Source organism: Montipora capricornis, chromosome 8, assembly GCF_036669925.1.
Source record: "Montipora capricornis isolate CH-2021 chromosome 8, ASM3666992v2, whole genome shotgun sequence".
NCBI lineage: Eukaryota > Metazoa > Cnidaria > Anthozoa > Scleractinia > Acroporidae > Montipora > Montipora capricornis.
Window position 1 is genome coordinate 28,954,665 of NC_090890.1, and position 12,214 is coordinate 28,966,878.

Here is a 12,214-nt window from a genome sequence, read left to right on the forward strand (position 1 = left end):
CTTTAAATAGCAACTTGTAATGGAATGCTTCAAGACGTATTGAGAAAATAACAAGGGACTTAACAGGTTCAGGTCCTACATTCAACCACAAGAGGACAGTTATTCCATGAGAGACCGCTTTAATTGAAGTGACCTAAATTCAATACATTAATTTTTACTGGGTTGCCACCTTGTTTTAAAGGAAACTGATCAGAGAGACTACCATTTACAGAGACACGCTAGAACCGGTCAGATAGATACGATTTAAACCTGGCAAGCACATTGTCAGTTATTCCCAAATCAGACTCAAGACGACTAATCAGCTTATCATGATGTATCGTGTCAAAAGCTGCACTTAAATCTAATAATACGAGCAAGGTGACATGTTGCTCGTTCATAGACATCAAAATATCATTCTTAACCTTATTAAAGTAAGTCTCCAATTTTTGAACGCTAAGTCCAAACCAGGCTTCTTGAGAGATGGTTGGGGACATAATATGGAAACTGATTGCGTCAAGTGTCACCAAGATGGAAACTGATTGGCTTTAATTTCCAAGTGGCCACGCGTTCAGAATTTAATGAACATTTAAGAAAACAATTATTCCATTGGCGTTTGTGGGATATATGAGACTATTTACCTTTTTATATCCAACGTGCGTTCATGTAATAGTCGGTGATTATTCAAAATACAGCACCAGTTCAGAAGATTCTAAAGGAAAGAGATAAGAAGTTATGGAAAAGTATTCAGTGTTGAATCTACCTCGCATCCTCTTCATGTTCTCCTTCCCCCGCAAGAGTCGTTCTCAACCTGGTTCCCAGGGTCTCCATTGTCATTGGTCTCCTCATTGACAAAGAGACCCTGGGAACGAAATTGGAGTCGTTCTCTTCGCAGTAGAGTAAACCTTTTTCTTATCCCGCATGTCAATACCGAAAGATTCTTAAAATGTTTTGTAAATAGATCTAACCTATCACTTAAGTCTTTGGTATTGCATAGCACCCCGGCAACGTTCCCATCATCATAGCTACAACCTTCACTTAGTTGAATTGTTTACGGTTTCGTCAACTCCTGGATGTTACTTTTCAATTTTCTAGACTTCTTTGTCATGCACATCACAGTCAACCGAGTTACAAAGTCTATGACGTAACAAATTTTGATTTATTATTATTATTATTATTATTATTATTATTATTATTATTATTATGAGCAGTTTATATAAAAACAACTGGTTGCCCAGATTAACCTACTGACTGTAAACGGGCGGCTATTAACCGTAGCCGTGTACCGCGAGACTAAAAAACCTTACGCTAATGGAAAATTTATAAAAACTCGTAAAACAAATACTAGATCTTAAAAGGGTAATGCGAGTTCAAGTAAAGTCGTAACGTTTTTATTTGAAAAAAGATTTTTGCAAAAAGAATGTAAAAAACACTCTATTGTTGTATAAGCGAGCTAATGATTATCAACAAATTTTAAAATTAAATAGGACAATCTCATTGGCCGAGGGAAGTTGTTTGACATCTCTGCAGCCAATCAGTACCAGGGCGGCATATTTATTTTTAGCCCGCACATTTCCCGTTTTGCCCTCAAAAAGTCGCCTTTTACAGAGGGCAGTTTGTCACTTGGCCGCGCGTATTGATAATAATTGGCTTTGATAACTGTGGGCGTGCCTCAGGAAACTTATGAACATAAAAGGTACTTGTGAGACGGGGCCTACGGTTTATAGTCCTTATCCGAGAAGACTTGAAAGTCTAACCATTTGTAGATGAAATATTCACAAAGGCAGCACTTTCTCCTCAGTTCTTTTAAGATCCTGAGTGTTGATCCGGCCGCGACCTCCCGCATCACAGCTCGATGTTCAACCAACTGAGCCACTGGTGGGGAGATATACGCCAAGCTTAGAGTGAGCATGGCCGACAAAAATGTAAGGATTTGTTAGCGAAAAATGGCTCAAATCGCTTCGGATCTGGAAAAAAAAACCACACAGGAAGGAAACTACCCGCAAAGGCAGTAAGGTTAGGCTTTTTAAGCGAGACTTTTTTCATATAATTATCTTCTTAAGCCTTTTATCGGGATTCCCATACAAATCCTTATATTTTTCTCGGCCATGCTCCCACTGATGAGTAAAAGCCCCGGGGGTTACTTTAGGAATTTTTGGGTGGGGATGTGCCGCTGGGACCCTGGAACCCTTAGCCTATACCAGAGCTAGTTCAGCTGAATTTTGCTACCCTATACTAGAGTAAACTCGCACCGATTTCCGTCTAAATCCCGATACTTGACAGTTACTAATATGAAGAAGTGTTTCATGATAGCCATTTATCGACACTTTTGAGGCTGAGTTGCGTAAACTTAAACTTTGCTGACTCGATTTTTTTATATTTTCTAGCGGGAATTTTTGGTTTCCTTTGTCTTGATAAAATCTTCAACCGAATGGTCAGTTTCGTGAAAAATGATACCCTAGACCCAAACGCTAGGATTTATATACTCTATCCTAGAGTAAACTGCTTAATGAAAACATACCCTTCACAGCGGCACATAACTATATAGTCCATATATGGCAGTATCTCCCCCGGGGTTAAAGCGGGCGACTATATGATGGCTTGACATGATATCTACACCGGCACACCCTGAAGGCGGAAGTTCGCCACCTTTTCTTTTAATAATAGCCTCATGAGAAACGAAGACGTTATTTTGGGATAAACGTTCTTCGTGGCGTCAAGGTTTGCAGCTGAGTTATTTGTTCGTCAAAAGTTAGCTAATCTGGCTCTGGCTTTGGCTATTTACGGGTACGAATTTTTAAGTGTTTGATGTCAAATATGTGGCATGAAACTGCACGATGGTGTGATTATTCGTCGACTACTACACTGTAGCTTCGTACTTCGTTAATTTGAGAAATCCAGGCTATGCCGCGATTTAAGTCTACTTCTCACAGCAAAGAAACTTGCATTTGCGTCCAATCGTCACATTGAATACATTGAAACTAGAAAGAGATGTTTATTTCTGTATATACAAACGATCTTTCATCTTGTGCAGATGAAGTACATGTACATGTAGTTTCATTTAAATTTTATTTCTAACCCTAACCCTGACGATTCTACTTGTGTTGTAGAAAAAGATGAATCATGATAGTATTGAATTACTTGGCTGCTAGTAAAGAAATTTGGCCTTAATGTAGTGGACCACAATTTTTGTGAAATTGTGACAATATCCTTCCTAGGGCTTTCTCTGCCAACAGTTAAGTGGACAACATTCGCAAAAAAATATAACAAGGACTAAGATAATTTATAATAATACGACACTACAGACTGCGTATTTGCAAACTACGACACTATGGAACAAAAGGATGACATCACGAGGAACAGTGTTTGCTCTCATCTGTTTACACTGACTCTTGTAACAGAATGCTTTAGCGACTTGTAATGGAATGCTTCAAGACGTATTGAGAAAATAACCACAAGAGGACAGTTATTCCATGAGAGACCGCTTTAATTGAAGTGACCTAAATTCAATACATTAATTTTTACTGGGTTGCCAGTATGGCAAACCAGTTGGGAAACGAGTTAAAACAAAATATACGGTCCATTATGGAGCTCAAAAATGGAACATCTATTGGATAAACAAGACAGGCGGTGAAAATAAATATCTGGAATCTTAAAAGCGATGAGTAATGGACTTGGACAACAATTTTTTGCCCCTTGAGCTGTAATCAAAGTAAGCTGTATTTGTAATGTTTTACCAAGTGTCACTGTGGTGTTATGTACAACACTAAAACCAAATGGAAATTTCTCTAGTAACTTATGGGTTTACCCTTTGACACCTGAACCGGCAAAAACCGGCCAGACTTTACTCTGTCTAACGCCAGACGATTTTACTTGTCAATGGGGAACCCCCAGGAGTCAATGGGTTAACAAAGATGGAGAAGGAATCCAATGCCTTAAGTGGCTCAGTGATCTCTGTTGTCTGGCCACTGCACAGTAACAAGTGGAAAGTTTTCTTATTCTTGTTTTATTTTATTTTGTGCTCAACTCTGCACAGTCTTCAGGTAGAAAAATAATTGGAAATGTGACAGCCAAAAATTATTTGAAAGAAAGCTTATTGTCTATTTTGTGCTTCATTATTCAAGGATACAGGAATTTTTTCTTTCTGACAAATGATTAATAGGCAGCCAAGTTTTTGATGTCAGAAAAATGTTTGTCATTGTATAGTGTAAAATGAAGTTTATTTCCTTAAGTTCCTGGTTAATCCAATTTATTGCTACGACTAACTAGTGTGAAGATTGTTTACATTGCTCATGCTTTTTGTGAATTTTGAGTGTCATGAAATTACATCATTTGCGTGACATAGCTCCTTTACACAAAGATTTTTCAACAATACCTCTCTTTTATCTATCTAACATTTAGATAGTAAAAAACTTCTTATTCATTAACCATTTCTTTGGTTTTGTGCTTGTCATCATTGTGATTTGCGATAATTCGTGAGTCTGTTTTTGAATCTCATACAGATGTTTAGATTTTCAGTTACAAACTCGGTTTTGATTGTCCGCTCAACCTCATGATTGTGTAAATAGTTCACCCTGAAGTCAAAATAGATACATTTCTCAGGAACCTGACAAAGAAGACTTCCTGACCCAACAGATGAAATGTTTTTTGGCTACTAAGTATGTTGTTTTACTCTGAAAACGACGAATGATTAACATTCTTTCCCATAGTTCATTCAGTTGACAGAAGGTGATCATGTGCACCTTTATAGCCTGTGATCAATTTCTTTCTTTTGACAGAACATCATGACCTTCCCCTTGATTCATAGAAGTCAGAGACTGCAGAAGTTTCAGTGTTTTTATGATCAATTGTCATTAATCTTTCGACGAGAATTTGATTCAGAGTTATATATAAACACTATGTTTTTTTTTTCTTCATCTGTCAATCTATTGAATTTTACGCCTGAAAGCAAGGCTAAAAGGGCCAGTTGGCAAGGAAACAAAATAATAGTAAAACTGCCAGCCATTTTGGAATAAGATGTATGCTTTAGACAATGCTTAAGCCTAAGGTTAGCCTTTCTTTAAGGTTTGGGTTGTTTCAGTTATGGTAAGACAATGACCTGCAACCTGCACTTTACACCCTCCATGGACTGGGTCCACAAGGGTTGTTCCATGGAACTGGGGTCCATGTTTTGTATGCATGTGTTGTCCTTGAAATTAGATGCACTCCAAATTTGCTTATAGTGTCTTGAAATGTCCTCTTGCTCGTCTTCTTAACTTTAACTCTACCCAGATTTTCTTTGTTTACTGACAAACTAACATCATAAAGTGTCCCCTAAACTGCTGTAGTAGAAGTACATTTAGTATGGCTCGATAAACTCTAATAAACTCTGCTCTTCAAGTTACACTGTATTTACCCAAACTTAAAAGTACATGTAATGCTTACCCTAACATTTCCCTTAATTTTAAGGGCCCGGGACACTTGTTGTTGGATATCAAAACTGGACATGCATCGATCCAATCCATGCATTTCTTGACTTAAGTGTCTTTACCAATTCACACCTAAAGTGCCCCCAACTGGGGAGTAAAATTGTCTGGTATTAACCGGTGTTAAACCTCACTCTCATGATCTGGTGGGGAAGCGTTAACGGAGACATACAAATGTAGGTTTTGACTGGATCTAGATGTTGTTAACCTGTTCACACCATCCCTAAGACTGCCCCCAATTGGTGAATATAAGTTATCTGGTGTTAGCCGAAGTAAAATCTATAAGTCTCACCCTTATGTGGGGAAGGGATTTATAGTGGGGTGTGTTGATAATGTGCTTTGAATAATGTAAAAGTGTTTGAGGAGAGAGGCCAAGGTACCTGTCTTTGTGTGTGGTTGTTGTGGAACACAGTATAGATATGTTCTTAGAAACTATATTCATTTGAAATAATTACATAACTATAGGTTCCATAATAATATTTACTGTTAGTCATTAATAATATTATTGAAATTGCCCGATGAATGTGGTCAGTAAATTCTTGAACTCTATATTAATTTACATGTACTTCTATAAGTCAGGGTTCCCACTCACCTTGAAGTGAGGGAAAACCAGGAAGTCAGGAAAGTTGGAAAATTTTTCAAAGGTCAGGGAATTTGAAAAAAGATCTCAAAAGTCAGGGAAAAGTCACTCTGGGAAATTTTATGTCTCTCATCTGGATAAATTTTCTTGATGTAAAACCACTCAAAACATGTTTCCTTGCTATCCACATGCTATTTACTGTCATTAAACTGACTGAACATTAAAATTAGTGGTCTTTCTTGTCCTCAGATTTCTAGAAGATCGTAAAAGATTATGTCAGGAAAATTGCCTTTGGTCAGGGGAAGTCAGGGAATTTTGTTTTCATGTTAGAGTGGGAACCCTGTAAATGGCTCTTGTAATTTTTGCTTAATATCATTATGAAGTAGTTAATAAAATTATTTACTTAAAAGTTATAAGTTAATGTGAATGTTGAAATAATAAGGATGTCATGGCTTTAATCAGTTAGCAACTTTGTTCCTGATTTTCATTTCAGCTTTGCTTTGGAAACTTTGAAACAGCAAGCCAAAGTTTTTTATTTGTTTATAATGTCACTTAACAGGTAAGCCATTTGGTTCAACTAAACTTTCTGTGTTAACCTCAAGTGCACAGTTTTCATCCCATTCTAAATTACTGCAAAATAGGGCGTCAAATTACAGACAGCCGGTTTAAAAAAAATGCTGTTTATTGTAGAAATCATTATTATAGTACAGTACAATGTCATGTTCAATATGCACTGCCCACAGTTAGCAAAAGCTAGGCCAGATGAGCAGTGGTTACACATATATAAAGGAGTTAACAAGTAGAGAAAGCCACGGTATTCAGTTGTGTTTTACAAACAGCACATTATAGAACGAATGTAGGTATACAATAACTAGTGTACAAAGTATACAGTCAAGTAAATATCATCTAAAATTAAATCAATACAAAGTGCAAATATGAGAAGCTAAAGTATTAAGATATATTGTTTTTAAGACAGATAAATCAATATAGTCATTTTCTTCTGAAAGTCTTTGGAGTGGGACATTGTGGATTTAAATTTTAAAATCATTCTTGGATAGATGGTGGATTTCATGAGGTAAACTATTCCAAATTTTTACAGCATTTCTTTAAAAGGGTTTAATTTGTTTGTCAAGTCTTGCGGTCACGCAAAAACGCAGACTTCAGACTGTACTGTGCAGCCCGTGCAGACCAGGGGTAAAATATGGCATTACCCTCACTATTATTGAGAGCTAACCGTAAACATGCTAACCTGAATGTTATTTAGGCCTAATTAGGCTAACCAAATGTTATTTAAGCCTTTATTTTCAGGCCAACCGAATTTTCATTTTACAGACGGTCTGCACAGTCTGCAGTCTGCGTTTATCAGTGTCCCCAAGTCTTGAGGGTTTAACAAAATAGTCACCTCTTGAAGATGACCTTGTTTTATATGAATGAATGCTTGCTTTAGAAATAAATAAATTAGCAATATTAGGAGGCGATAAGTTGTTAGATATGTCATGCATCAGAACAGCAACTGATTTAAAGTACAGAAAATCAAGAGGAAGAAAATGAGAAGAAAAAAGTAGAGTAAAGCATGAGATTTGTATTCACCAAAGTACATCAGGCGGACGGCACGTTTTTGGAGAATAAGAATTAATTTTTGTTTCTATGAGTCTTGGTGGCTCGACCCCACGTGACTATGGCATACAACAGATAAGGCTAGATCAGTGAGATGTATTATATGCAGTGTAAAGTACATTGTAGCTAGGGGCACAAAATGTCTTAATCTAGCAATAATGCCAATTACTGTACAGTTTTACTTATTTTTGAAGGTACATGTAAGTGGACATCATGATATTTCCATGAGAGATTTTCATCAATGATCAACACACCAAGATATTTCACATAATTCAGTTATCTTCTAAGGAAATATATGTGTTGGTATGATAATCAAATACTCTCAAGTTAACTTCGTAATTTAGTGTCTTTTGTCTAGGTCAGAAGATAACAAAGTTAGATTTCTTTATGTTTATAAAGATAGCTTATTGGCAGTTAACCAGTCATAAACATGAGAAACTTCAACATTAACTATGGTTTCAAGTGACTTATAATTTCTGTCAGCATATAGTATATGAGTGTCATCATGCAAAAAGATAGAGCGTTTTTCAACTGAGTGTCGAAAGTAATTAGCAAATTGCTTTGGTTTATAATTACTTCACTCAGTGATTGGTTCAAAGTTCTCACGCTACTTTTTCAACCAATCAGAAGTGAAACCAAAACCAATCGTGGCTTGCGTGTGCACATTTTCCCGTGCTTAGTGACAGTCAGCTACGTGTAATTACTTCGAGTTTTGATTGGTTTACCGGATTGTCTTAGTCCTCTTTGATTGGCCAAAGTAATTACTTTGGTTATGGTTTTACAACACTTGATTTGAAACTTGTCCTAGAACTTCAGTTGGTTAGCACTATTAGATATATCATTTATATAAATCTAAAAAAAGCAGAAGTCCCAGTACCGACCCCTGAGGGACTTCTGACACAAATTGTTTCCTTTTTAGAAGTATTTTTAGCACCAATTTGTGTTGTTTGCTGACGGCCCAGTAAATATTCATTTATTATTCCTCACACTCCATAATGATGCAATTTACTTAGTAATATTCGGTGATCTACTGTGTCAAAGGCCTTTCTTATGTAGATCTATAAAAATCCCACACAAGTACAATTCATCCATACATGTTAGTTTCAATTTGATTAATTATGTCTAAAAGAGCATGTTCAGTGGATCTTTTTTCGCGAAAACGTTAGTGTGAATCATGAAGGATATTGTCAGTGTTGCTCAAGAAAAGATTTAAGACGGTAATACATCTTTTTTTTTTCAAACATACGGTTAAAAACAGAAAACAATGATATTGGTCTGTAATTTAATTAGATGGATCTGATTCGACCATCATCACTTTTAATATATTATTGGGGTTACTTTAGCAGGCTTAATTTTGGAAGGATATACGCCATTTTCGACTAATTTGTTTATGAGCAAGGATAAAGATTGGCTAATGATATGTTTAGCCGAACTTAGAATGCGAGTGGGAAAAGAATGTAGCCTGTGTGCTTTATTTATTGGGGGTGGTCATTATCTCAAATTCTATCTCAGGGGGCGAGACAGGGTTGAAAAAGAATGAACTCGCAAAGTTCAACTTTGGTAAATATCCTGTGAATTGTTTAGGTGAATTTGGCATCTTAGAAGCCAAATTGTATCCTATGGATGAAAAATACTTACAGTATTCATTTTGTCAGGAAAGTCAGAAGGATTGTGTGATACAGTACTTGATTGGTCCTAGGACATAATGGAAGGCACTTTTATCCTTACAGGCTTTAATTGTTTTCTCTACCTAAGAGACTGTTGATGCCCTCCCATATCATCTTAGTATCACTAAAATTTCCCTGAAAATACTTGTGGAAATACCTTTTCTTGCTAATTCGCTTGAGCATCAAAATTTTATTGCGGTAGATCATATAGGAGGCAGTTTCACCAGAATACTAAAGATTGTTTTTTACTTTTATCAATCTCCTGATTCCCTTTGTTATCCAAGGTTTTGCTAATCTCTTCAGGCGAGAGAGGTGTCGGTGTTGGGAACTAGCCCCGAGACCCCTCTCGGTCCCTCATCCGGGATATGAACGTTGTACGTAGAGTTCGCACATGGCGAAATTATAACTTCATCTGTGTTTACAATTTGTCTCGTATATGCTTGGTCCCCTGGCACACAGCGCTAAACTTGGTGTCGGAAGTGGGATAAACCTTTTCTAGAACCACTCCAGCAAATACTTCGATCAAAGGAAAAAAAAACCTCTTCACGCAACGTTACATTGGATACACGAACTCATGGCGACGAATCTCAAGCGCCCAGAACTCAATCTAACCGGAAACATTTCCGAAAATTTCAAGAACTTCGAAGTCAGGTTCAATGACTACTGCGTTCAAGCGAACTACCGTAACCTGGATAAAGACCCGGTGACAGCACCAGCTGATTATTATAAGAAAGCACAGCTCGAAATCGCCGCGCTTCGGTCGGCCATGCCAGACGAAGCCCTTTAGGTCATACGATACACAATAGAACCTCAGATTGCGATCGATGACAGAGCCAAACCTTGGATTTGGTTGGAGAAACTTCGCCTACACTACACAGGTTCGACCAGCAGTTCATTTCTGGCCGACAGATTTAAGTTTTGGGGCCTTAGCCAAACACTGACCGAATCGGTACAAGCATGGGAAGTTAGGATTAGGCAAGCCGGAAGTCTGTGCTCTTATGGAACACTCAGTGACGAAATGTATCGCGACAAATTTATATTTGGTCTCAACAACGACGCCATGCGAGCCGAGTTGCTCAAAACACATCTCAAGCCCGACAACACACCTAAAAGCATGGCTGATGTGGTGACCGAAGCCAAGGCCTTAGAGTCTGCCTACACCGCAAACAAGCTGATAGCAGATTCTTCAAAATCAACCATCGACGAACGAGTCCACTGGGTAAAACATAAGGAAATGAAGCTTCGTAGAGAGCCAGGAACATGTCATTGGTGCGGAGACAAACGGGGACCTCACCCATGGAGACAATGCCCAGCAAGGGGCAAAACATGTTCAAAGTGTGGCATTAATGACCATTTCGCCAATGTGTGCCTGGCAAACGGCCCACCCCCACAACGACGGAGAGGTTCATACCCCCCTCCCACCCGCAGCAACCGGACCCCCAGCCAAACACCCAGTAACAGGGGAAGCGGACGACGACGGGAAGATGTACATCACCTGCAATTTAATGAAGACGAACATACCGACCCCACGGTGTACGCCGATTATTATCACGAGCAATGTTACTCTCTAGAAACTCCACAGAAGAAGAGGAAATACTTTGTAAAACTACCCCTGTCAGCTACCGGCTCACACTTCCGGCCAATTACACTCCAGATTGACACTGCAGCCTCATGCAACACTCTATCTTATAGTACCCTCACCTCTCTGGATCGAGACGTGCAAATGTCAAAATCACCTTATCTCTTACACCCATATGGGAACACTCGCCCATTGAGACCTTTGGGTCAAGTCGAGCTAGTGTGCCACAGGAACAACCACTATGACACCCTAACCTTCCAAATCCTGCCAGACGACATCATGGCCAACAAGCCCGCCCTCTTATCAGGGGGTGACAGTGAAAGATTGGGACTTGTCAGAATAGAATCTGACACTGTCTTCTCCCTATCTCCCTCAGTAACAATTTCAAACTGCAACACAGCACAGGACACCCCAAACCAAGTAGAGTGCAACCACATCAAACAACTCCACAACAACAGTCCAAGCACCTGTAACCCACTCCCTTCTCCATCTCAACCAATCATCATCCCTGCTAAACGGCGACTACCTACCGCAGGTACACTTCAGAAAGAACACATTTTAATGGAATATGCTGAGAACTTTGAAGGCCTCGGCTGCCTTGGGCCCCCAGTGCACTTTGAAACCAAACAAGATGTAACGCCAGTTCAAATGCCCATCCACCGAATCCCGGTGGCAAAACGGGCTGCGGAAAAGAGTGCTCTAGACAAATACGAGAAAGCTGGCATCATAACTAAGGTTGTGGAACCGACTCCATGGTGTTCAAACGAAGTCATCAGAGAAACCCCCAGAAAGGTCCGAATTTGTATCGACCCCAGTCAGACCATTAACAAGGCCATCCTCCGTCCCGTTTACCAAATGCCAACCCTCAACGAGCAGCTTCATAGACTAGCTCATGCCAAATGCTTTTCTCTTGTTGATGTACGCGATGGCTTCCTCCACATACCCCTGGATGAAGAGTCCTCGCACATGACCACAATGCACACCTCTTATGGCCGCTACCGCTGGCGACGCCTTCCTTTCGGGATCTCAAGTGCCCCTGAAGAATTTCAGATGCGACTTATTTCTGCTCTAGAGGGTCTAGAGGGCATAATTTGTATAGCTGACGACATATTGGTCTTTGGAGAAGGAACAGATTTCACTGAAGCTGAGAAAGATCATGATCGCCGGTTTGTAGCCCTAATGGAACGTTGCCTCCAAAAGAACATTAAACTAAACCCCACTAAACTGCAGTTCAAGTTAACAGAGGTGAAGTTTATGGGTAACATCATCACAGCCACTGGGATGAAAGCCGACCCTGACAAAGTCACTGCTATAACTGCGATGCCCACGC

General features: G+C 39.0%; 1 protein-coding gene across 8 annotated transcripts in view; it reads left to right on the top strand.

Annotated features, from left to right (window-relative positions):
* LOC138059110 (uncharacterized) overlaps nucleotides 1–12,214 on the top strand; it is a 146,539-nt gene that overhangs the window by 123,563 nt on the left and 10,762 nt on the right. For 2 of the 8 annotated variants that reach the window (XR_011134153.1, XM_068904632.1), the window contains exons 1-2: nucleotides 2,604–2,763; nucleotides 6,515–6,580. The exons of 5 other annotated variants lie outside the window; for them this stretch is intronic. The gene's annotated coding sequence lies outside the window, so the exon portion shown is untranslated. Of the gene's footprint in view, nucleotides 1–2,603; nucleotides 2,764–6,514; nucleotides 6,581–12,214 lie in introns of those variants that run through there. One more of the 8 variants, XM_068904637.1, reaches the window with a different exon arrangement.